Source organism: Pinus tabuliformis, chromosome 7 (assembly GCF_031772625.1).
Source record: "Pinus tabuliformis cultivar Carrire ecotype Pingquan chromosome 7, CPIR1, whole genome shotgun sequence".
NCBI classification, from domain to species: Eukaryota; Viridiplantae; Streptophyta; class Pinopsida; order Pinales; family Pinaceae; genus Pinus; species Pinus tabuliformis.
The window spans coordinates 1,664,241,245-1,664,266,957 of NC_142293.1; positions in this window are offsets into that span (position 1 = coordinate 1,664,241,245).

Sequence of the window (25,713 nt, forward strand, 5' to 3'; positions counted from 1 at the left end):
TATAGATGGCATTGTAGATATCTATGGGGTGATAATCTAAAATGGATTTGGCGCCCAAGGATTTGGAGATGGGAGAGATGAAGGTAACATCAAAGGCATTGAGTATAAAAGAATAATGTTTGGATTCTTCTACTATTCATCATATATCCTCCTTTAGGATTACCTAGCAAGATCAATAAAAATTAATTGTTAGCCCATTAAGACTAAGGGATTTTCTTTTGAGCATATCCATAACAACAACCTCTGCTTCTTGCATCATTATTTCTTTGTGTAAAATGCCATTTTATTCTCTAGTGATGCTTTTGGGTATGTTGTTGGTAATTTTCTTGATGGTTTCCCTTCTCCTTTGGATAGGTTTAAGTTGAAGAGTTTTAAAGTGGTTTTAGCTCCTTAAATATGTCTTCATGAATTTTAACTTTAAGATTTGAGGTTGTTTTAATCATTTTGATCTTGTTGGTTTGTTGATGATTGAACATAGATTTGTGGAAAAAATGAGTGTTTTTCTCCCCTTTTGTTAACTGTTGAATTCTTTATTTTTGCTTCCATAATATTTCTTCTTGTCTAAGTCATTCTTATATATTAGAAAAGGTAGTTATATCCCATTTATCGCTTATTTTATTCCACCTTCTATCATTATCGTTTGGTGCATTGCAATATTCCTCTAGGGGATTTTATAGAAAACTTCACAATAATTTCCAAACTCTTATTACAGAACCATAATAACTAGAAATGACATGCATTCATGGTAAAAAAAAAAAATTCTTTTTACCAATTACTAGAATTAAAACAATGTGCATGCAACTAAAAACATGAAACATAAAATAATATAATAATGCATATAATTTATTTTATTAATAGTTGGGGAAAAATCATTACATGACCATAAAATTAACAATGATGTCCTTTCCAATGGCATGCACGTCTTCCCATAAAATTTCTAAATTGAATAATTAAAGCACACTTGTGAACCCTAGATGGATCCACCAAGGAGATATAACCATGGGGGTTTTTCCCGGGATCAAGATGGAACTTGCCACGCCAAGTTCTCTACAAAATAAAAAATTTGATAAAAAAATTGAAAGATACCCCAAATTCCTTGCTCCCTTTCCCCTCATGTCCAAAGTACGATGGTGTCACTAATACCATGGAAAATACCATATCCAATTACTTTCGAAAGTACTCCCACCAAATACCAAGGTCCAATACCACACTTTTACTTCCTTTACATTGGAAAGGGTTATTTTTCTCCTTTGACTTGACTTCCAACAATGGTGTCAGTGCATCTTATTCGCACCATAATGGAAATAAAAAAAAGATCATGAGAAATCCTCCCACCACAAGATTTCTAGTCCTTAAGTATTCTACATTGTCCTACTAGTTTAGATGTCAAATGCACTTATGCAGCAATGAAGGGATCCCATATGAACCATTACATCACCATGCACCTCCATACCACCTTATCATGGTTGGGTACTTCGATGTCAAGGTCCCAAATAAACCTTGGAATCATCTACTCATTAATAGACCCACTATTGTGTGAACCACCACCTATATCCAAATGCCATGATATCACCTGAGTTGGGCCCTTAACTTCCACAATTATAGCCCACTCCACAACGTCCCAACTCAAGATCTCTCTCCATCCAATCTCATGGAATGAATCTAATCCCATCCTCCATCCTATGCAATAATAAAACCAACCATGTTGATGTTCTTTCATGCTTTATTCATGTCACTCGACCTGGTTAATATACAAGTTCAACCTATAAATCTTTGCCCCCTTTTCTCCAATGTACAAAGGTGGGAAAATAGTGTTGCAAAGCCTATCAATGTATCCCTGAGTAAATATTCTCTGCAATTATGAATTTGAATATTCTTTCCCTTAAGCTAGGGATTTCAAACGTCCCACGAGGTTTCTAAGTCTCTTGATATTTGTCCACAAAATATATCCTAGCATACACAAAATATCTTTGGTGGCCTTCCTTTGCAATTTTTGGTTCCCTGTTGAATGCTTATGTATCTACTTGTACCACATTCGTAACTACTAACCAACTCCATCGATGAACGATCTACTACCGCAGTCACAACTCCAAATCGTGCGTATAACTAGTTATGCATATGATGTGTACCATCCTCATCATACCCATGCACCTCTAAGTTCTCATCATCTTGGTTCTCCATTATTGGATTGCCTTGCAAGTTTACCTAAATGATCATAAAATTGGCTTGTTGCGGAAGTGAACAAATAGTAACATACACACTTGAATTCTTGTATTCTCCATGGACATTATCCTAAAAATATATGGAATCAATCGTACAAAATTATACCTCATCAACACTATTAGGAAGCATTCCCTCCTCTTCTCCATGCACTTCTACGTGCTTGTCATGTTCGCTAATTATTATCGACTTATTCTAGCCAATCTTCCCACATTTTCTCAGTTTCACCAGCCTTCTAGGATAAACATAAGATGAATACTTACTATGATATGACCTAAAATCCCAGCTCTGGTTAAGGAAGTGGGGCCTACAAACTGACTGCAAACTGGCAACTGACCACATCCCTAAGTTGGGGCTACAAAACACTCATGGACCAAAGAACCACCCCGAGTGACCAAACCCTAAGTTGGGGTTGCCTTTTAATGACCTAGGCTCCCAATCACATGCATCAAAATGCCTGGCTATGGCTGATGGCCTTAGACCGCATGCACAACACTGCGTAAGTGCAGTGGTGACCTAAAATTTGTAATTCAGAGGATGTGATCCTAATATTTGAGCTAAAATTCTAGGCCAGCCTCCAAGCCATTTCCCAGATCTGCTTGAGACTTCTTAGGATCACAAATGACATAAAAACAAGACTACCCATTCAATATTGAGTCAAAAAATTGACCTCGACTTCCTAGAAGACACTAGACATTTCGTCAAACACATGACAAACATGTAAGCTGTAGGTCATGAATTCATATATGATCATAATAATCTGAGATACATTTGAGAATCACCGATAAGGCCCTATTACTTCTCCACATAGCTGCAAAAATGCTTATTAGTTTATGCATTCATCAATTGATTAATAACTAAAAAATTCATTCCAAGATCCATAGATGATACACTCTGTATAACCAACATATAACCAAAAAATAACCAGCACACAAACCATGGAAAGTCAACCATAATATCACAAACATAATTGATACAAATACTCATGGATCACAATGGAAGAATCTCTCATATTAACATACAAAAATACCAACTAAGTCAGGGAATTCCACGTACCACTTGACCATGGGATGAACAAAATTTCTCTTTCAGTGAATCACCCTTGCACCATATTCCAAGCATGAATGTGGGATCTGATGGAATAAACCAAAACATAACCAAAATAAGGATTCTAGAGGCTAAACCACCACAACCCTCATTGATTCCTCCTCCACGATCAAACATCACTAATACCAACTAGATCAATCTCCACCCAAGTTGTCCAGGGCTCTAGGAACTAGTAACTCAACCCACAACCTTCCAAGGCTCCAGAGTGTTTTTCCAACCTGGCTCTAAGGACTAGTAACTCAACCCACTAATGGCTCCAGAGTGTTTGTCCCAACCTAGGCTCCAAGACTAGTAACTTAACCCAAGTTTTTCCAGTGCATCTAGAGATTCTCTTTCAACCCATAGCCATAAGTAATTATGAGCAATAACTAGAAAAAAATAAAGTGGAAAAACCCAAAACACCATGGCTATCCAAGGAATGGCAAGGAAAGCATAAAACCACTGCCAACCCAGGAAATCATCAATACCAATGATAGCAAATCACCAAGAAATCACATTCACATATCATGCATCCATAAATTAGCAAGGAAATCACACATGAAACTTTTTACCTACAAATAAATCTCGATGTAGCTGTTGATTCACCTTTTCCCTTGCACTTTCCTTTGACTTCTTTCTCAAAATCCAATATATTCCAAAGTGATCCAAGAATTCTCCTAGACTACTCTAAGTGCGCAAGAGTATGAGAGAATGAATGAGAGCTCCAAAATTGAACTGACAAAAAGCTATGAACTAATCCTTAGAAGCCCTTTTATCTTTGAGGTCTCTATTTTCTTCATTTTCCTTCATTTTTCCTTCAATTTACCTCTCATTCAAATGTGTGTCTCTTCACCTTCCTTTTCTCCTACTTTCCTTTATTTCATAAATAAAATGCCAATTATTTCCACTTTTCCTTTGACAAATTACATAGCCATTAATTAATCATCAGTGATACCCATCACTATGTTTTTCCCAAAATTCATCTCGGAAAATGTGTCCCATGACATTGGTATTTTTTATTTACATAGGAAATAAACTAGGGGCTCTTACAAACCCCTCCTCCTTGTGGGAACATCACCCTTGATGTTCAATGACACATATGACTAGAAAACCACTAAAAAAAAACGTACTTCCCATGGAGCTTTATAACATAGCTCAATGCAATATTTACAATGAACTGTTACAAACCATGACTGACATAACAAACATGAGAATAATATCACTTATTCAAGCTTTATAGCACAACTCATTCTCATATCCAAAATAAACATCAATATATACATATACATATACATATACCAAAAAATCATTTTCTTGAACCAAAAAATAAAGAAGGATACATATCCCACATCTAATCAGCCATATCCCATGTATATTCATTAGGCTCAAAGTGTTTCCACTACACTTTAACCTACTCAGTTACTTTTTTCTAGAGCATGAGTTGTTTCCACTACAATATACAATGTGGTTTTGGATGGAATTCTCCCTCTAGTTTCACTTGTAATACAAACTAGTCAATCACATGATCAACATCCTATACACACTTCTTAAGAAATGAAATATGGAAAAAATCATGGAATTTCACTACCGAAGGTAGTGCAAGCCAGTAGGCCACTAGTCTAATCCTCTCAAGGATCTCGAAAGGCCCACAATATTGAGATTCCATCTTGGCACATGATCCAATCCTCAACAAAATTCTCTTGGGCTTGATGAAAAAGTACATATGTTCCCCAACCTAAAACTCCTTAAATATCATGTGTTGATTTTCATAGCTCTTCTGTCTATCCTATGCTTCCTTTAGATTACTCTTGATAACATGCATTTCCTATTCCATTTTTGCCAACATGCCTAGTCCAATCAACACCCTTTTCACTGGATCATTCCAATTGATAGGAGTATTATAACTCCACCCATAAAGTGCCTTAAACAGACTCATCTTCAAACATTCCTAATACCCATTATTATATGAAAACAATACCAGTGGAAGATACTCTTCCCACTTCCTCTGTTGTTGCATGATGTACATCCTCAACATATCCTTAAGAATCATGTTAATCATCTTTTTCTGTCCATCTATTTGTGGGTGGTAAGCTATATTGAAGGCCAAATCTATTCCCAAACATGTAAAAAACTCCTTCGAAAATGTAGAAGTGAAGTTTGCATCTTTGTTAGTTACAATATTCTTCGGAACACCATGCAATATTACTATCTTGCTGATGAAAATTTGAGCTACCTCACTAGTTGACTTTATAGACTTAATTTAAATGAAATGAGCTACCTTACTTAACATGTCAATGATAACCATGATAGAATCATCCTACTTTGATGTTCTCAACAAACCTGCAATGAAGTCCATGGAAATTACCTCCCATTTCCACTCTGGAATTAGAATCAACTCTAATAAAACACTTGGATGCTTACACTTCCCTTTTACCTGTTGAGATTCAAAACATCTAACAACAAACTCAACCACCTATTTCTTCAGATTAGGCCAATAGTATAATTTCTTAATTGTTGTCATTGCCTTCTGATATGCTCAGTGACCTGAATATGACTGAACATTAAATTCCCTCAAGATAATCTTATTTAGATCACTGTCATCTAGTACATAACTCTTGTTTCTGAATCTGACAAATCCATTTTTTGTGCGATGATAATCCACATCCTATTCACCCGTACCATGTTGTTGTAACTTGTGCCTCAATTGTTGACACTTGTCATCATGTTGTCCTTCCTGTAAGATCTAATCCTGTAAATTTGTCCCATAGGAACTCACTACTATAATGTGATTCACATGCAATGTTCTACTAAGACAATTTGCAATCATTTTCTCTTTACCCTTAATGTACCTAGTTTCAAAGTGAAACTCACTGAGCATAGCCAACCATCAAGCTTTCCTAAAATTCAAATTAGGTTGAGAATAAGTACTGCAGTCCACTATGATCACTCATCATAATAAATAGTCTGTCAACAAGATAAGGTCTCCACATCTTCAACGCATGAATTATAGCTACCAACTCAATATTGTGCATCACATAGTTCTACTTGTTCTCATTCAGTTTCCTTTAATCGTAGGAGGCCACATATCTTTCTTGCATAAGGACTCTACCAAATTCTCTCTTGCAAGAATCTATTCATACCACAAACTGTTTGTCAGGATGTCCAATCTTCAAGGCTAGAGAATTTGTAAGTAAATGCTACAACTTCTCAAAACTAGTTACAAACTCCTCAGTTCATCCAAACTTCTTCCCTTTTCACTGAAAATATGTAATAGGATAGGAAATCTGTAAGAATATATTGATGAAACTCTTGTTGTAACCTCCTAGTCCCATGAATGATTTGATATCGTCCACATTCCTAGGAGGTTCCCACTCCATGATAACTTTGATATTTTCTAGGTCCAGTGTTACACCTTCCTTGGAAACAACATGTCCTAATTAATGAAATTATGTCTGAAAGAAATGGAACTTAGTAAGCTTGGAATACAACTAATTCTCTCTCAACTATTTTAAAATTGTTGCTAAGTGTTCTTCCTACTCTTATTCATTCTTAGAGTATATCAATATGTCATCAATGAATATTATCACAAACATTTCCATATAAGGACATAGAAAACTATTCATCAAATACATGAAAGTAGTTGGGGCATTAGTAAGAGCAAACAAAACTACAACAAACTGATAATTGCCATACCTGGTATGAAATGTGGTTTGGTAGATGTCCTCTTCTTTGATGCGGACCTGATTATATTCTGATGTCATGTCAATATTTGAGAAAATTGTTGCTCCCTTCAACTAATCAAACAATTCATCTATCCTTGGTAATGTGTACTTGTTCTTGATCATCACCTTTTTTCAAATGCATGTAATCAACACACAACCTAATAGTACAATCATTCTTCTTCAAAAACAATATTGTTGCTCCCCAAGGTGACACACTTTGCTTAATGTATCCCTTGTTGAACATTTCCTTAATCTGCAACTACAATTCCAATTCCGGAGTGCTCATTTTGTATGTACCTTCGATGCTGGTGCTTCTCCTGACATTAATTCAATAGAAAAGTCAACTTCCCTATGAGGGGGTAACTCTGAAATCTCTACCGGCTATACATCTTGAAACTGATGCAAAAATAAATATATCTTCAAGACTTGAGCATCCTCGACATCCTTCCCTTTGTCATTGGAAATATGAAATACAAACAATACACATCCTTTCCTATGATTTCACTTTACCTTCATAACTATAACCATTATCACCGACGTATCATTCTTCTTACCCTGCAAGATTATCCTCTCTCCAACTTCATCCAAGCAGTAAATAGTGGTGTCACTGACATATACCTTAGTCCTATGAATGTACAACCAATCCATGCCAAACAACATATAGAAACACATTTAGATGCACTAATGTAGACATGCCATTCAACTCAAATGCACAATATCTTACCCAATGATGAACTATTTTCTTAAAACCTGTAGCTAATTGCACCAACCAAGACATTATAGGAACTTCTTTATTCAAGCAACACTTATTCACCAAGCCTAGACTGATATAACTATAGCTAGATATAGGTTCATTCAAAATAGATTCAACTTGATCACCAAGCTTACTTTCCATCTCGATAATAGATAATAGATGCCTCATGATCAGCCTATGTATTCTCCAATGCTGCATAAATCTAATGAATGCTTTGTTGAACATTCCCAACAGTTTGTGCCCCCTATGTATAAATCTGCAGTCTGCCACCCTGATGTTGTGGAAAATATCTCCTACGATGATCCTTGCCACAAGTCCAACACTTTAAAGGTTTCCTGCCATCACCCTTGTTCTGGTCCTTAGACTGCAATCCCTGTCCTCTGTCAATTGCATTGAATTTCTTATATGGTACTGCATTCTCCTTGTTACAAGTATCGTGAGGTGTTCCTCGCTTCTTACCCCATTTTCCCTTAGTCTATTGATTACCTTTCCAAACCGTCTTAGGCTTTGACTTATGATTAAACCGCTCATAAAAATCGTTCAACTTTCCAATTAATTCCTCCAAGTTCTGAGGTTCATCATACTCAATTTGATCTTTAAATGATAAATCCAATCCACTAAAAAATATTTGAACCTTCATCTTGTCATCCAAAAGATATGGTACAAACCTCAATAACTCCAAAAACTTAGTCGTATGCTTGTCATTTGTCATCAATCCCATGTTTAATTTGTAGAATTCCTTATCCTTACCATCATAGTATCTCTCTGACAAATACTTGTTTCTGAAAATTAACTTAAACTCATGCCAACTCAACTCCTTTATCTTGATATCTCTCGTACGTTTCACATTTTCCAACCAAATGTCCACTTTTCCCTTTAGACTGAATATAACCATCTCGTCTTTCATGTTCTCTGAATAACCATGTAGCTCGAAGAACTTCCTCATCCCGAGTAACCATACCTCTATATCTTCCAGTTTCTTCAACTCTCCATCGAATGTAAGAGGCTTGGATTTCTTGAACTCATATGACAAGTACTACTTCTCACTCCTCCTATAAGGATGATGACCATGATGACCATGATGTCTCTATGATCCTGAACTAGAATAGAACCCATAAATACTATCTCTTTTATCATGTGTATCCATCCCTCTTCTACCTATGATAATGTCATCCCTATCTAACATGTGTCCTCCATGAGATCTACTATCGTATTCCCCATTAGTACTATCCTCTTGTCCATAACTAATCCATGGTTGTCCCTACCTTTATAAATATGATAAACTCTAAAGGATCACTAGATTTACCTTTGCTTTCTTTTCCAGTCCTCTAGAAAGTCTTTCTTGTGACTGAATGATTCTCTCATTATCTCCCTTACAACTCCTGATTTCTTCCTTTAAACTTTTCAAGGTATTTTCTATGTCAGGAGAATACTAATCTCTATGCTACTCATTTTATCGATAAGGAGAGTCACATGAAATGTAATCCACCATTTTTTTAGTCATATATGATCTTCTTCTTCCTTCAAACATACGATGTCAGATAACCAAATATAAACATAATCCAACATACGTTAGTGAAGTTCAAGGGAGACTATCTCATCTGCACAGTCAATTTGTATTAGCACAACATATGGATATATAATGAAATTAACATATCCATCATTTCAACATCATCATCAACCTATACACAATTATACAACTGCAACATCTGCCCTCACAATGTGTGCATAACAAACACATCAACAATTAGCATGCATGCATGACAAACACATTCTGCCCATTTAGTCTAAGAGTCTAAACCTGGAATCTTTGATACCAATCTATAACCACCACTCCTAGCTTGTTATGGTAAACATGAGATGAAAAGTTACTATGACATGACCTAACCTCCCACTTCCAGTTAAGGAAGTGAGGCCTACAAAATGATTGTAAACTGACAACGCACCACATCCCTTAGGTCTATAGGACACTTATGGACACAAGAACCACCCTGGGTGACCAAACCCTGAGCTGGGGCTCCCTTTTTGCGAACCTAGACTCCTAACTGGATGCATGACAAGGGCTGGGTGGAGTTGAAGGACTCCAATCACATGCACAACACTACTTAAGTGCGATTGTGACCCAAAATTTCTAGTTGAGAGGGTGTAGTCCTGAGATCTAAGCGACAAGCCCACACCATCCTCCAGACCACTACCTAGATCTTCTTGACGCTTCTCATGGTCATAAAGGACATAAAAACAATGCTACCCATTAAAACATGAGTGAAAACCTTGAGTTAAACTTCCTAGAACACACTAGACATTTCGTCAAACACATGACAAACATGTAAGCTACATGTCATGAATGCATATCTGAGCATAATATTCTTAGACACATTGAGTTTCCGAAACACTTATTAGTCCATGAATTCATCAATTAATTAATAACTAAATAATACATGACAAGAGCCATAGGTGATGTAGGAATTTACAGGGTAAGTTCCACAGAAAGAATACCAAAAGGACACCGCTCACAACCAGATCTCAAATCAATACACCAGTATTTTTGACGTGGTTAAAACCCTCAGAGTGCAAGGAGGGAAACAGTCCACGGCCTGTCCCAACGTGGGTACTACAGGCAATTTATTAATCAAAGAATGAAAATTTACATAAGCTTCTCTCATGCACGAATTTCCCGAACAATGACCCTCCATGCGCTTTAAATAGAACTCATGGACCAATCGGGTGTCAAGCCACGGATCAAGTGTCGGTAATACCGAGGTGAGAGTGAACCGTCGGATCACTACATATCGTGACCGTCGGATTGTAAGTTACAAAATGTACAATGGTAAAGAAACACACTTTACCTAACTCTAACCTAACTCTATACTAGACCAAGTTGAACTTAACTATATCCTATGTGTCGGAATATCCTAACATCCCCCCTTAAGAACAACTTGGGATAGGATTGAAGGATTTACAAATATGACACAATAGGAGAAGGAAGGAGGCACTAGAGCCTATCCCCCCTTAGTGAGAACTTCCTGAACTCCAAGCATATATCGAAGTTTAGTGAACTTCGCCTCTGTGAGAGCCTTTGTGAAGATGTCTGCAACCTGATCATCTGTTGGAAAATATTGCACTTCAAGAAAATGGTCATGAATGAGCTTTCTGATGAAGTGCATGTGTAGTTCAATGTGTTTGCTGCGCTGATGCTGGACTGGATCTTTGCATAGCTGAATGGCACTTTGATTATCACACCAAAGTGTGGTTGGATGCTGTTGCTCAAAGCCAAACTCTGATAGGATCTGACAAAGCCACAAGGCTTCCTTACTAGCTTCCATGGCACCACGATATTCTGCTTCTGCTGACGAAAGAGAAATGGCAGCCTGTTTCTTACAAGCCCATGTAATAGGTCCTGAACCAAGAGTGAAGACATAACCGGCAGTAGACTTCCGATCATCAGGGTCACCAGCCCAATCAGAATCAGTGAAACCAACTAACAGAGGAGCTGCTTTGGCATTGTAATGAATCCCAAACTGTACTGTACCTCGAACATAACGAAGTATTCTTTTAGCTGCTTTCCAATGACTTTCACAGGGGTTTTGCATAAAACGAGCAACAAGGCCAACAGCAAAGGAAAGATCAGGACGAGTATGGGTTAAATACAAGAGTTTTCCGACAAGTTGACGATATAAGGTAGCATCAACTTCAGGAGAAGTACAAGAGACTGAAAGTTTGACTCCAGACTGAAAGGGAGAAGGGGTTGGCTTACAGTCTTCCATGTGAAAATGACGAAGAATATCACAAGCATACTTGGACTGGGAAAGGAAAATACCCTCTTGGGATTGCAAGACTTGAACACCGAGAAAATAGTGTAAATGTCCTAAGTCTGTCATTTCAAATTTCTTTTTAAGGCTGGACTTCACATGGTTTATAAGGTTGGGATCACTACCAGTAAGAATAAGATCATCAACATAAAGAACAAGGATGATAAGAGAGTTGCCCACTTTCTTGGTGTAGACAGTATTGTCAGAATGACACCTAGAAAAGCCAGATTCTAAAAGAAAGTTATCCATTTTGGCATACCAAGCCCGAGGAGCTTGCTTGAGGCCATAAAGGGATTTCTTAAGTCGACAAACAAGGCTGGAGTCTGTTTGTATGAAGCCAATGGGTTGTTCCATATAGATTTCTTCCTGCAAGTCCCCATGCAAGAAGGCAGATTTAACATCCATCTGATGGACTTCCCATTTTAAAGAGGCAGCAAGGGAAAGAACAAGGCGGATAGAGTTCATTTTGGCAACAGGGGAGAAGGTTTCAGTGTAGTCAATGCCTTCAACCTGTGAAAAGCCCTTAGCAACGAGACGAGCTTTATGTTTATCAACTTTCCCATCTGGTCCGTACTTGGTTCTGTAAACCCATTTACATCTAACAAGTTTGCGTCCCTTTGGTAGAGGAACAAGATCCCATGTATCATTTGTCATTAATGAATGATATTCTTCATTCATAGCTGCTTCCCAATGTGGATGGCCTGAAGCTTCTGCAAAAGTGTCAGGATCATGATTTATTGGAGCTTGAGCCAGTAAAGAAGAGGCTCTTTCAAACTGAGAACGTGTACGTCACTGATCTGTAGGATCACCGGCAAGATCACCTGCTGCATCCCGAGTAGCACGGACCCATCTTGGAAGTTGAGGATCCTGAGAAGGTGGGGGAGGATTATCATCCTCGCTTTCATCATCTGAAGAAGAAAGGTTTTCAAAAGTAGAAGAGATAGGAAGAGGTGGCACATCCGCCGGAGTAGGCTCGCAGGCCGATTTATTTTCATCAAATTTTACATCTCTTCTAATGATAACATTTTTGGACTTAAATGGAATAAGTCTATAACCTTTTACAGCTTCAGAATATCCAACAAAAGTACATTTCTCACTCTTAGGTTCTAAAGCTTTATGCTTTTCATCTGGAATATGGGCCCATGCTTCACTTCCAAACACACGAAAGTGAATTACATCTGGTTTAATGGAACTCCAAGCTTCTTCTGGAGTGATATTCTCTAGAACCTTAGTAGGAGTGCGATTGATTATATAATTTTCACAATTAATTGCTTCGGCCCAAAAACTAAGACTGAGTCCTTTAGATTGCAGCATACAATTAGCCATTTCCTTTAAGGTGCGATTTTTCCTTTCAGCTACACCATTTTGTTGTGGAGTGTATGGAATAGTATGTTGCATTTGAATTCCATTTTCGGTGCAAAAGTTGATGAATGTGTTTTTAACATATTCTCCACCATTATCAGTTCTTAGCTTAAGAATTTGATGTCCAGATTGTTTTTCAACAAAGGCTTTGAAGGCCAAAAAGGTGTTAAATACTTCGCTCTTGAGTTTTAAGAAGTATACCCAAGTGCGTCTGGAGAAATCATCAATGAATGTTAAGAAGTACTTGCAGCCAGAGAATGAAGCAACAGGAAGAGGACCACATAAATCACTGTGCACAAGCTGTAAAGGGGCTGAGGCGTGCCAAGAGGCACGTTTGTCAAAACTGTCCCGATGATGTTTTCCGAGTACACATCCGGAACAAACACCATCTCTGCAAGATACCATAGGAAGACCTGTCACCATATTTTCTTTACATAGATGCTGAAGGGAGCGATAGTTTAAGTGACCAAATCGCTCATGCCAAAGTTTGCTCACTTCATCATTATGAGCAACAAATACTGAGGGAAGATTGGATGACCCAAAGTTGTGAAACTTATACAACCTTTTGGAATCATCAGCAATGCCAGTAGCTAAAATCTGTCTAGGATCTCTTAGGTCCTTAACTACAACATCGTGCGGTGAAAATTCAACGATTTTACCTTCACTTGAATGGGTTATCTCATATACAGATAGAAGGTTGCAGGATAAGGTTGGAACACATAATACATCATTAAACTGACCATTGCCTAGATGAACAGTTCCAGTCCCTACAACACTAAGAGATATATCATCACCAACATATATATTTTTGGTGTTACAATCATTTAAAGAAGAAAACATGGCTTTGTTTTTGTCCATGTGATAAGAAGCTCCAGAATCAATGAGCCACTCATGAGAATGAGAAGAAGAAGATACATTTAGTGCATAGCCAGATCGAGATGCTTGACAACCACATGCAGAAAGTGCCATTCCTGAAGATGAAGTTGAAGTTGAAGTTGAAGATTGCTCCACATGGATGTTATGTTTCTTCATTGCGGCTTCCAAGGCTTCCATCTTCTTAAAACATTTAGATTCTAAGTGGCCATCTCGATTACAAAAGTTACAATGTCTATCAATCTTCTTCCATTTGTTTTTATTGGTCTTATCATTTTGCTGAAATGATCTTTCATTTTGAGGCTGAGATGGTTTAGGACCATTCTTTTGAGGATATGACTTCTTAGGATTCTTTGAATTTGGTTGCTGCTGGGCGGCTAACGCTTTCGTGGAAGAGTTTCCAAGATTAAGAAGACCAAGGTGTAAGAGTTTTTCTTGTTCTCTTATTAAGGAATCACAAAAGGAGTCAAAGGAAGGGGCCTTGTATGTTATAGACATTTTTGTGCCTCGCGTCAAGGAGCAGGAAATGTCGATAATTACAGGGATCCTCAGTCCCTAAACATGTTGTTCTTACCCCTAAAAGAACAAGGTCATCAATCAACAGCACTTCCAATCAGTTCTCCACCTGAAAACACTTCAGAACAGGCTTATTTTGGATCATGTCAGCTGCTTAACTAAGCTTCTGCGCTGTATTGCAACTGTCCCACTCTGTACCTGCGCTGGAAGTCAAAAACAATGAAGGCTACCTGCGCTGGGCGAGATTGGCCAAGTGGCACAGTCCTCCTGCAAGGTGTCAATTGCCCAGGAAGCTTCCAAACTGACACTTGGTTCATCAGATTCGCCTTGTGATGAGTAAGAGGTACTTGATCACCATGTGTAACCAAGGATCTCCAAGTGGACTCAAGAACTGAAGATTAACTGAAGAGGGAGAGGACACAAGGCAGCTTCATGTCAGTCTCAAGCTGACTCATCCTTTCTTCTTCTCTGCTATATATAGAGCTCTTCTATGAGGTCTAAGGAGGCTGGAATTTTGTATAAGCAAGGAGGTGCTGTTGGTATACTGCCAGGATTATTGGGTGATTGTTTTACTAGAGGTGAAGAAGAGAGTTCTTGCTGCCGAGGAGGTGCTGCTGGATTGGGGCCAACATCATTGGTTGTAACTTCCTCTGGAACCCTGTTACTTTCTATCAATAAAGTTTGCATGTTCTTCTATATACTTGTGTTACATAGATGCTTTTGTGTTTACATGTATATTTGATGCAACCTAATCCATGCTTCAATTATGATTGCTTGTATCTCGTAGTTTGCTCCCTTTTGTTGTGCAGATTCTGTGTGTAGCTGGATCGGCTTGGAGAGTAAAGAGCTGGGAACGGGATACAAAGCGAGAAGGACAAGGATCGACTAAGCGCAAGACACCAGGTTGGTTGATCCTCTTTCTATTTTCTCTGTGCTTTCATAAAGATGAACATGAAAACTTTGTCATTCAGTTGTTGCTAAAGTCTGTCACCTTTAGAAAGGGTTAGTGTCATCCGCATCGGATACTTTTCCCCACAACAAACTGGCGACTCCGCTGGGGAGATCCTAGTATCTTGTTGTTGTAGTATTTTGCTATTCATTTCTTGAAGAAAGGAGTACCGAATCGAAAAGCTTTTGACTCTATCAAAAGCGAAGTAGAGGGTTTTGCTACTCTTGCTCCTTTGCTGAGCAAATTCAAGATTTAAAGAGCTAATCTACAGATGAATCCTTACTCTTAGTGATAGATCTTTATCCTCTTGATCATCCCTTAGCCTGTACTTAACCCATAGCATTTTATTTCAGTCAAAACAGTACATTTTTGAGCTTTTTATGACCCGGAATTCTTAGCAGACGTAACTCTCGTAAGTCAGTGCAGGTTGTCCACAGGCAGTCTGCATTACAGCGCAGGTGCTCCCTTCGGGAACTGCGCTGAGAGTGAAACTGGCAGACCAGTGCCTGCGCTGGTCCAGTTGGCCTTAGTCTAGCTCAGCTCTTCCTTTGTGTCTTGGCCCTGTTTGCACTTATTTTTGGCTGATTGCTTGCTGGTTATTGTATTTGCTGTAGACCACTTCTCCTTGACATTATTCCGCCTCAGTTGTGTGATGAAATTGTAAACGTTCTTTCAGTATTTCTTGTTTCAGTTACAATTTCCCATTGTGAAAAGCGAACCTAGTAGCTGTGGCCTCTTAGATTGCGATCTTATGAGTTAGTGTTATTGCTGTTCATAGCTGTTTTGGATTGGTTTGCTTCTCACTTTATGGTTTGAATCTATACTTTTCCTGTATTTAAAACAAGTCTTTCATAAGGTGTTCTTTTGATTGTGGACAAGCTTGTTTATTTTTACTTGAAAGTTGATTCAAAAATCATACAATAGTTTCCTTTTGTTAAGCATCAACATTAAGGATAACGAAAAGAAATACATGCATTGTGCATTTTGCATTTGACTGTATGCTTGACGATTTAGGAAAATGTGCATTTTAGTGTGTGTTCTTTGATCTGTGGAAAAAGTTGTGTCTTGCTCTTTCCTCAAGTAGATTAAGGTTTTCAAAGTTGAAAGATTGAAAAGATTTTGCTTCTCATTCTTAGATTGCATATAGGAAGTTGTATATATACATCTCGTGGCGAACCTGAAAGGCAAACTGTTAAGGAAGATCAACATTAAAATAAACTCAATTTACATAACAACGCTTTGGAATTTAACGCAAACATCTAGATGTCTAGGTAGAGACGTGTTCCGGCGTCGTTAAACATAGTGACTGTCGATCTCTACGAAGGTGGGTGATTCCTCCTGAGAGTCGGTGGCACTAACACGGATTTGAGCTCCCGCGTACCGTCGCGTATATTGGGAGACCCCTATAGGCTTTTATCCTTTATCCTTAGGAAACCGTGTCGGCCGCCCTACTGATCGCGATGCAGTGAACACAGCATTCACGAAGATCGACCACCCGTACCGTAAAACGTATTCTGTGGTTTCGCGAAAGGTTTGGCACACCCTCTGCCTAGATCTCCAGAGCAGTTTCTTTTGGCCCTTTTCAAACTCTATAACTGAAAAGGTCCAACCGAGCATTTGTCACTTCGGGCTCGTTAATACATCGAAGGCGACTAGAGTCATCTTTAGCTTTTTCTCGACTCTTAAAACATGAAAAAGCAAGTTTGTGTCTAAAAGCGTCGTAAATAAAACTTATTTTAAAGCGGAACATAATCACCTGTTATTCCCACGTTGATCTTTCAGTTGAAAAGTATGGAACCCACCAACCAAGGAAGTAACCTTGGCGGAAGTCCAAATCCCTTCTCCTCTTGGGGAGATGTTGGTGCGCCTCATATGGCTACATTGTCACTTCCAGGATTGACAATCGGCCTTCCTATTTGGCTCTTTTCAACTAATGTTGTCCAAATCGCCACTAATCCTGAGCAGTCGAATCAACTGTCAGAACAATCTAGAACTACCCACCAGCCTTCTACCTCTTGTGATACTTCCTCTGATCCTTCATCTTCGCAGGGTAGAGCCGGCAAAAGTCAGCCTCCCAAGGAGAAGAAGGAAAAGAAGAAGAAAGGGAAGAAGCAGAAGGAGCCTCTGGCGAAGGCGACTGGGGGCAAGCAGAAGAAAACTGACAAAAACCCACACACTGCACCGACCGGGCCTAAATCGCCATGTGTCATTTGCAAAGGGATCCATTTCCATCGTGATTGTCCTTGTATTCCCCGGATACTAAGGGACTGGTCCCCGAGGTTGCACAATCCGGTAGCATCAACCTCTGGTTGTCAAGTTGATTGCATTCCCTCAACTAGCGAGAGTGAAGGACGAAGAAGGGGACCAAGATCACCCTGTCTATTGTGTGAAGGTCACCATGCCATCCACAAATGTCCATTCTTAGATGAGGCAAAGAGAGTTTTGGAAGATCGCCCAGTGTCACCGGTGCAACTTCTGCCTGGATACCGAAAACTCGCGCCTAATCCCTCGATAGTTGAAAATCCAGTTGAACCACTCAAGTGGTCAGCTGATGTGTCAGTCATTGAGAATGGACCTACCGAATCTAGACCAGAAGAAAGTCTAAAGGTCGAAATGGCAGTTGACCCGGTTCTTCCTTCAAAGGTTCTATCGTCCAATGACTCCGTCATTGAAGACCCATCTTCAAATGACACCGTCACCGAAGTGTCGTCTTCATGTGACACCCTCACTGATGAGAACAAGGATGACACCATCCAGGTTCTCTTTATCAGCACCAACTCCGACGAGCATCCGGGCAATGCGCCCATTCCTTTATCGCAGGAAGGAACATCATCTGAGTCGTATCCGGCCGTATATTCGGTCCCACCACCAAGCAACCTGGTTGTATCCTTTGATTGGAATCAACTAGGCAGACCCCGGTTACCAGCCAGTACACCATTTAGAATCATTGTCCAGATCTATAGAATGGTTATGGCTGGTACTATCATTGATGAAGGGGCGTCTGTGAGTATCCTTTCCTCTATTGCTTGGAAAGCACTGGGTTCCCCAGCGCTTTTACCTGAGTTGAGAAATCTCTCAGGTTTTGATAAAGGAACCAGTCGACCATTAGGAATCCTCCCCGATGTACCTGTTACATTGAAGGGGAAGACCGTCAGGATGAACGTGTTGGTAGTTCAAGGACCCTTGGATTATAACCTACTCCTTGGACGCGACTATATTTATTGCATGGGAGCGATAGTCTCCTCACTCTTTAGAGTAATGTGTTTTCCACACGAAGGAAGGGTGGTCAAGCTCGTAGACCAGCTTTCATTTCCGGGATCTCGCATCGCAAACAGTCAAATACCAATCCTAAATGGTCTGTTCACTCAAGATTCGCCTCCGCCCCCAGTCCTCCTTCCCGATGAGCGCGAGTAATTCGGAAAGAAAGACTAGGACCCAGGGGGCATGCACCCTGGTCTGCTTCGGGCAGAAGAAACTCCGGGTATAAGGAAGAATTTCCGCAGGAGAACATGACTAGTCCGTACCCCGTCCGAAGGAAGTGGGGTTGTTCTGGAATAATGATCTTTTGTTAAAGTTATGTGTTTGGGAATCATTCACCTTTGTCTAAAAAAGTGGGCAATGCCCAAGTAGGAATTCCCTTATCGTAACAAGTAGTCACCATCTTTAAATTCAAGCCTCGCCCATCGAAACATATGTTTTGAAGGATAAGCAGGGGCAGTAAACTAAGAAGGAGACCGTATTGTTGTGACAGAGGGTAACCATCTTTGGACAACCCAATGATAGACACCGCCGAAGAAAGAGATTGATTTGCGGCAGCGAATAGAACCACTCTTCGGATAATAAGAAAGAGGCAAGCCTCCCTCGATAATACCAATGTTTTATCTTTGAGTAGTGTTCTTCTATTGTCACAATAGCTGTTTGTTAAAAGTGGGCCGACAGGAAGTCTGAGTACTGCGTAAGACCCCTTAAAATAACGAGAAGACAAGTATCATTAGCATTAGATTAGCAAGATGACAAATAACCGTGAACACCCAAAGAAAAGCAGAAGTAGGAGAGAGGAGGGGCAACCTCGAAATTCTATCCTATACCTGGGGGCATGCAAACTTTCTAGAGTGCAAGCTAAGAGCGGTTATTTATCTGGTTTTAAGATTAGCCGTTTCCAAACTTGCATGAAAGAAAGCCTGTGGGGCAGAAGTAAAATTTGCCAAAATAAGAGCATAGCTGTAGTAAGGCATAAGCTCTATAAAAATTGGTCCTTATAGGAGGCATTCTTATGACTGGTATATCGAGCAGTTTTAGCATATAGTTCATGCTCGTTAAAAAATAAACGCGAAATTCGAGCAGTTTTAGGCCTGAATTTATGCTCGTTAAAAAATAAAAAAGTGTGAGCAAATGTTTCCCCCAGAGTTCAAGCTCATGGAAAAAATGAACCGGTAAATAACCTTTTGAGATCGTAAATTCATTAGCCATAAGAACCTTGATCGTGTTTTCATCCACCACCTCCACCGTTCATTTGGCCGATCATTCACTTCCATTGGTGTGTTTACCTCTTTTGAGAAACAGCTGCGAAGAGTGATTTCACCTAGCCATCCTTGTGACACTGCCGTGATTGGAAATTCCAACCTGCACCTGGAATCTGTAGCTATCCCTGTTTATCACTCGTTCCTCAAAAGACGAGTCTTCTTTCAGCTCTTTTCACTGACTCGTAAAATATGAAAAGTTTGCCGAGTTTTGGCCTTCCAGCTCGTTAAAATGACCGGGACGCTATCCCTCCTCTAAATTTTAATCTTTTTGGACTTGAGGGATTATTGCACAAAAGGATCGAGCGCTTGCCTGGTTCAGCTCGTTAAAAATACCGAACAGCCATCCCTTCTGTATTGTTTTATACTTTTTCGGACTTAAGGGATTAGCTGACGAAAAAGGAATTATGGAGTTGACTTTCTGTACCTTTTTAGACTCTCTAAAAATGAAAAGGACCGAGTTTTCCTTGTCGTTAGACTCGTTAAAATAGTTAAATAGCGACAAACTTGTCTTTAGACGAGAACGAGTTTCCCTATCGCTAGGCTCGTTAAATCTTAGCGATGGGCTTGCCCGAAGGGCAGGTTATAGAACAAGAATATGTTATCCTCCTCAAGCTTGACAAAAATAAAGAGGTACTGGTCAGAAATGACTGGGGAAAAATTGGGAGAACATCAAAGTTTAGAGGTAGCAAGTCACTCTTGAACATGACACTTTTCCTCCGTATCACATCGGGTTGGGTTGTCTCATTCACCGGTTTCATCACCATGGTCCTCGCCACACCATCCATTCGGGGTAATGCTACCGATCCATCGCATCAGTGTCGTTATATGTTCAAGAGGGGTCATTCAGAAAGTGTCAACCGTGTCCCATCCACTACCATACATTTTCCTTCATCCATTTCATGATCGCCACCCTGAATCATATGTCACAGTTTGTTTCACCTCCACTAAATCATTAGCTCCGTTCCGTGTCATTGATGTGGGATTCATTAAGGCCCTCCTTTGACGGATCGCTTCTTGTCGACATCAGCTCATTATCCAAGAAGTCGATCTAGGGACACCCCCATCAGTACTTTGAAGCTTGCATGCCTCAATGGCAAGTTTCTCACTTCCGGCGACAGGTATACATCAATGACCTTCGACCAGAAGATTTTGCGTGGCGTTCGACGCCAAGTCCTTTATTCACGCCACGTAAATTGTACTGCCGTACCTTGAGGGTCATCGTCCTTATTGGTGATTCCTCTCGCGCTTGTTAACGGTTTTCATTATTGACCGGTAATCAAGCGATGTCTTTCCATGTTCGACTTTAGCGTAATTCTCACATGGATCGACTTGTACTTAGAGTGAAGATCGAACGAGTTCGAAGACCCCGGATCTAGTTTCATCCATCCGGGCTGCGATATATATTCAGGAAATATAAAAGCATTTACCATGTACATCATTGCAGCAGATGATCATCCTCCTCAAAGGATGATAATTTTAGCGGAAGATTATCAGTCTGTCTTCAGACGATCGTCTGTCGTATGTACCAAAATGTATTTATAGAAAGCTGAGCATGGGAATACCCGCCTCAGCTGGATCATGAAAATAATGATGAATGAAAGATAATGTATTGTATTGTATTGTATTACAGGGCACTCTCCTCAGCACTGGAATGAACTTCGGACCCTCTAGCTAAAGCATTTCACTCGATTAACGGCCTCATACTTTAGGGGGCAACTGTTATAGACATTTTTGTGCCTCGCGTCAAGGAGCAGGAAATGTCGATAATTACAGGGATCCTCAGTCCCTAAACATGTTGTTCTTACCCCTAAAAGAACAAGGTCATCAATCAACAGCACTTCCAATCAGTTCTCCACCTGAAAACACTTCAGAACAGGCTTATTTTGGATCATGTCAGCTGCTTAACTAAGCTTCTGCGCTGTATTGCAACTGTCCCACTCTGTGTTGGCATTATGATTCAAGTGTTGTCCTTGATGGCAACTCACTCAGAGACTGGTACAGGTGATGGCAACTTAACTAGTGAACAGATCTCAGTACAGCAGGACAAGAAAGAGATATACGCAGGTTCAGCAAGGAGACTCAGCGTGTACACGCAGGTTGGCTTCAGTAAAAGCGCGTACATGTGAAAACGTACCTTTGGTCAGTGGCAGTTAGTCCTTGGAAGTTGTGCCTATGGTTTTGGACCATGGTGTCTCGACGGACGTGTCGATCCCTAGTTTCGAGGTTGATGGTATTGTGTTACTATGGTTTTGGCTCTTGGTATTGAGCAAGGCCTAAGGCTATATAAGGAGAAGATCACTAGGCCAAAGATAGGAAGTGGGAGTGATGAAGATCTGAGAAAGTGTGTGATCCAAGTGCTGGTTATGGGTTGGTGATCTGAACCAAGGTTTCACCCATGTGGAGGATGATGAATGATGGAACGAGATCTCAAGGCTTGGAATGATTATCTTCATATGGTTTGATTCTGGATAGACTAGATCTACTGACGCATGTTTATTATTATTTCACCCATGTGGAGGATGATGAATGATGGAACGAGATCTCAAGGCTTGGAATGATTATCTTCATATGGTTTGATTCTGGATAGACTAGATCTACTGACGCATGTTTATTATTATGATCTGGGTATGTTTTGATGTCTGATATAGCTGCAGAGTTTTAAGGTTGAATTTATAGATCTGTACGCGAGTTGGTTTTGGTAAAAGAGCGTATACACGCAGGTTGGGTTCATCCAAGTAGCGTATACAATGTGAAGTATGATATTTGAATATGGAGCTGGATCTGGTTGTTGCTATGATTGTCTGGTTATTGTTGATAGGGTTACAGTGATTCAGAATTGGGTGGTTCAGTGATTGATGATGCAGGTTGTACTACAATGATGATTGTCTTATGGATCCAGTATGAAAATGTATGAAACGTGGTCCCGGGTATATCGTAGGCCGGCACCTACGTACTGGTAAACATATCAGCCAGTACAAGAGCCAGGGGGTTGTAGCTCCCTTCCACTAGCAGCTGGAAAACGAGTAAAGAAGCATTCTGTAGGTAGGCACCTACGTACTAGTAAATGGATCGGCTAGTACAAGAGCTAAGAGGGTTGTAGCCCTCTGCAGGTTGTAGCCTGCGTGCTGGTAAAGGACTGCACCAGTACATTGTAAAAGAAGTTCTCATTAAAGAAGAAAGAGACAAATTGCAGCAGGTGGTTTTCACCCACATTGGGTTTCCACCTTATATCATGGTGTTCATGTGTGTGGCTTTTGTGTGATGATCTGTTCTGTTATACTGCACCTGTTTACTGTTAATATGCTTAATAATGTTCTGATGCATTTACTGAAGATAAGATTAACTGAATCATAAGATCTCTGGATATACGCTAGTTGCATTAGACACAGTCGCGTGTACACGCGGGTTCACTTAACTGAAGTCGCGTATATGTTTCTGAGCATTTAAAAAGTTTGATTAATCTGATAATACTGATTCACCCCCCCTCTCAGTATTATTTCCAACAATTGGTATCGGAGCAGGTCCTTCAGAGAAGCTTGATCGCTTGAAGGAGATTCGTAGAACAATGGGGAAGAAAGCACGTCAGAAGAAGAAGACAGCTCAAAGGAAAAATGACAACCTGCCGTTGAGTGGAAGCAAGTGTTCAGATCCTGAAGCATCTCAGATTGAAGATGGACAAGCAAATGAAGCATCAGATCAAATCATAGATCAACAAGATCTACCTAGCAAAAGGGAGAATGCCCTCAAGGAAGAAATCATCAGATTAGAAGATCAGTTAGAATGTTCCTCCAGAATTCGAGAAATGCTGCTAGCACTGAATAAAAAGCAAGAGATTGCAGGAACAAAGCTCATGATAAGAAGAAATCATCAACATGCTTGAAGATATGGAAGAAAAAGGAAGTTCAGTCAGAAAAATATGGCACAGGACAGGGTACTCAGCACAGCACAGACATAACAGACTCAGGGGGAGCTGAAGGTGTAAAACTTCAGTGTTCTAATTCTCATACGCAAGTTTCATGAAGGAAAGCCGCGTATATACACGAGTTACAGGCTGCAAAGTCGCGTATATGGAGAAAGGGCAGCAGAACAGACCCAGGTTCAGTCATGGTTGGCTCAGGCTCAGGGGGAGCAGAACAGACTCAGGAAATGGTTCAGACATGGTTGGCTCACACTCAGGGGGAGCAGATTCTTCAAATAATTCTTTGTTGGCATTATGGTTAGAAGTTGTTGATAAAGTCTATGAAGCTAAATGATACATCTTGCTGTTTAGGAATGGTATTGCAGGCTGATGCTTATGGTACAGATCATGATGCTACTGGTGGCTTTCATAAGTCTTGGTCTAGATATTTCATCACTATGTCATGTATCTCTGTTGTGATATCTTTTTTATGGTGTCAAGGTCATGTAACGGCCTATGTTGGTTTCCCCACTATGCCTGGGATGAATGATGAAATGTTTATGTATTGTCATGAGTAAACTCTTAATGTATCTCCACATGGTTAGGTGGATGAGTCAATATTGGTATATCCCCACTAGGTTGGGTGATGAATGTATGTATTGAGTCTTTGGTGATAGGAAGGTCTTCTATAATGTATAAGTCTTTGTTCTTCTTGAAGATCATCTTTTGCAGATCTTGCCTACAGTCAAGGGGAGCATGAACAGCACAATTCAGCAAGAGCAGGATGGATAGATTGGTACACTTTGGCATACACAAAGGGGGAGCACATTTGGAGATTTCAGCATGTACTCAGGGGGAGTATGGACAGCAGAAGGTATACCAAAGAAGAGAATATCTTGGTCCACCCTTTGCCCTTGATGTCAAAGGGGGAGAGTGACTTGGTGTGGTGGTTGCCATCAAGTCCAAAGGGGGAGATTGTTGGCATTATGATTCAAGTGTTGTCCTTGATGGCAACTCACTCAGAGACTGGTACAGGTGATGGCAACTTAACTAGTGAACAAATCTCAGTACAGCAGGACAAGAAAGAGATATACGCAGGTTCAGCAAGGAGACTCAGCGTGTACATGCAGGTTGGCTTCAGTAAAAGCGCGTACATCTGAAAACGTACCTTTGGTCAGTGGCAGTTAGTCCTTGGAAGTTGTGCCTATGGTTTTGGACCATGGTGTCTCGACGGACGTGTCGATCCCTAGTTTCGAGGTTGATGGTATTGTGTTACTATGGTTTTGGCTCTTGGTATTGAGCAAGGCCTAAGGCTATATAAGGAGAAGATCACTAGGCCAAAGATAGGAAGTGGGAGTGATGAAGATCTGAGAAAGTGTGTGATCCAAGTGCTGGTTATGGGTTGGTGATCTGAACCAAGGTTTCACCCATGTGGAGGATGATGAATGATGGAACGAGATCTCAAGGCTTGGAATGATTATCTTCATATGGTTTGATTCTGGATAGACTAGATCTACTGACGCATGTTTATTATTATGATCTGGGTATGTTTTGATGTCTGATATAGCTGCAGAGTTTTAAGGTTGAATTTATAGATCTGTACGCGAGTTGGTTTTGGTAAAAGAGCGTATACACGCAGGTTGGGTTCATCCAAGTAGCGTATACAATGTGAAGTATGATATTTGAATATGGAGCTGGATCTGGTTGTTGCTATGATTGTCTGGTTATTGTTGATAGGGTTACAGTGATTCAGAATTGGGTGGTTCAGTGATTGATGATGCAGGTTGTACTACAATGATGATTGTCTTATGGATCCAGTATGAAAATGTATGAAACGTGGTCCCGGGTATATCGTAGGCCGGCACCTACGTACTGGTAAACATATCAGCCAGTACAAGAGCCAGGGGGTTGTAGCTCCCTTCCACTAGCAGCTGGAAAACGAGTAAAGAAGCATTCTGTAGGTAGGCACCTACGTACTAGTAAATGGATCGGCTAGTACAA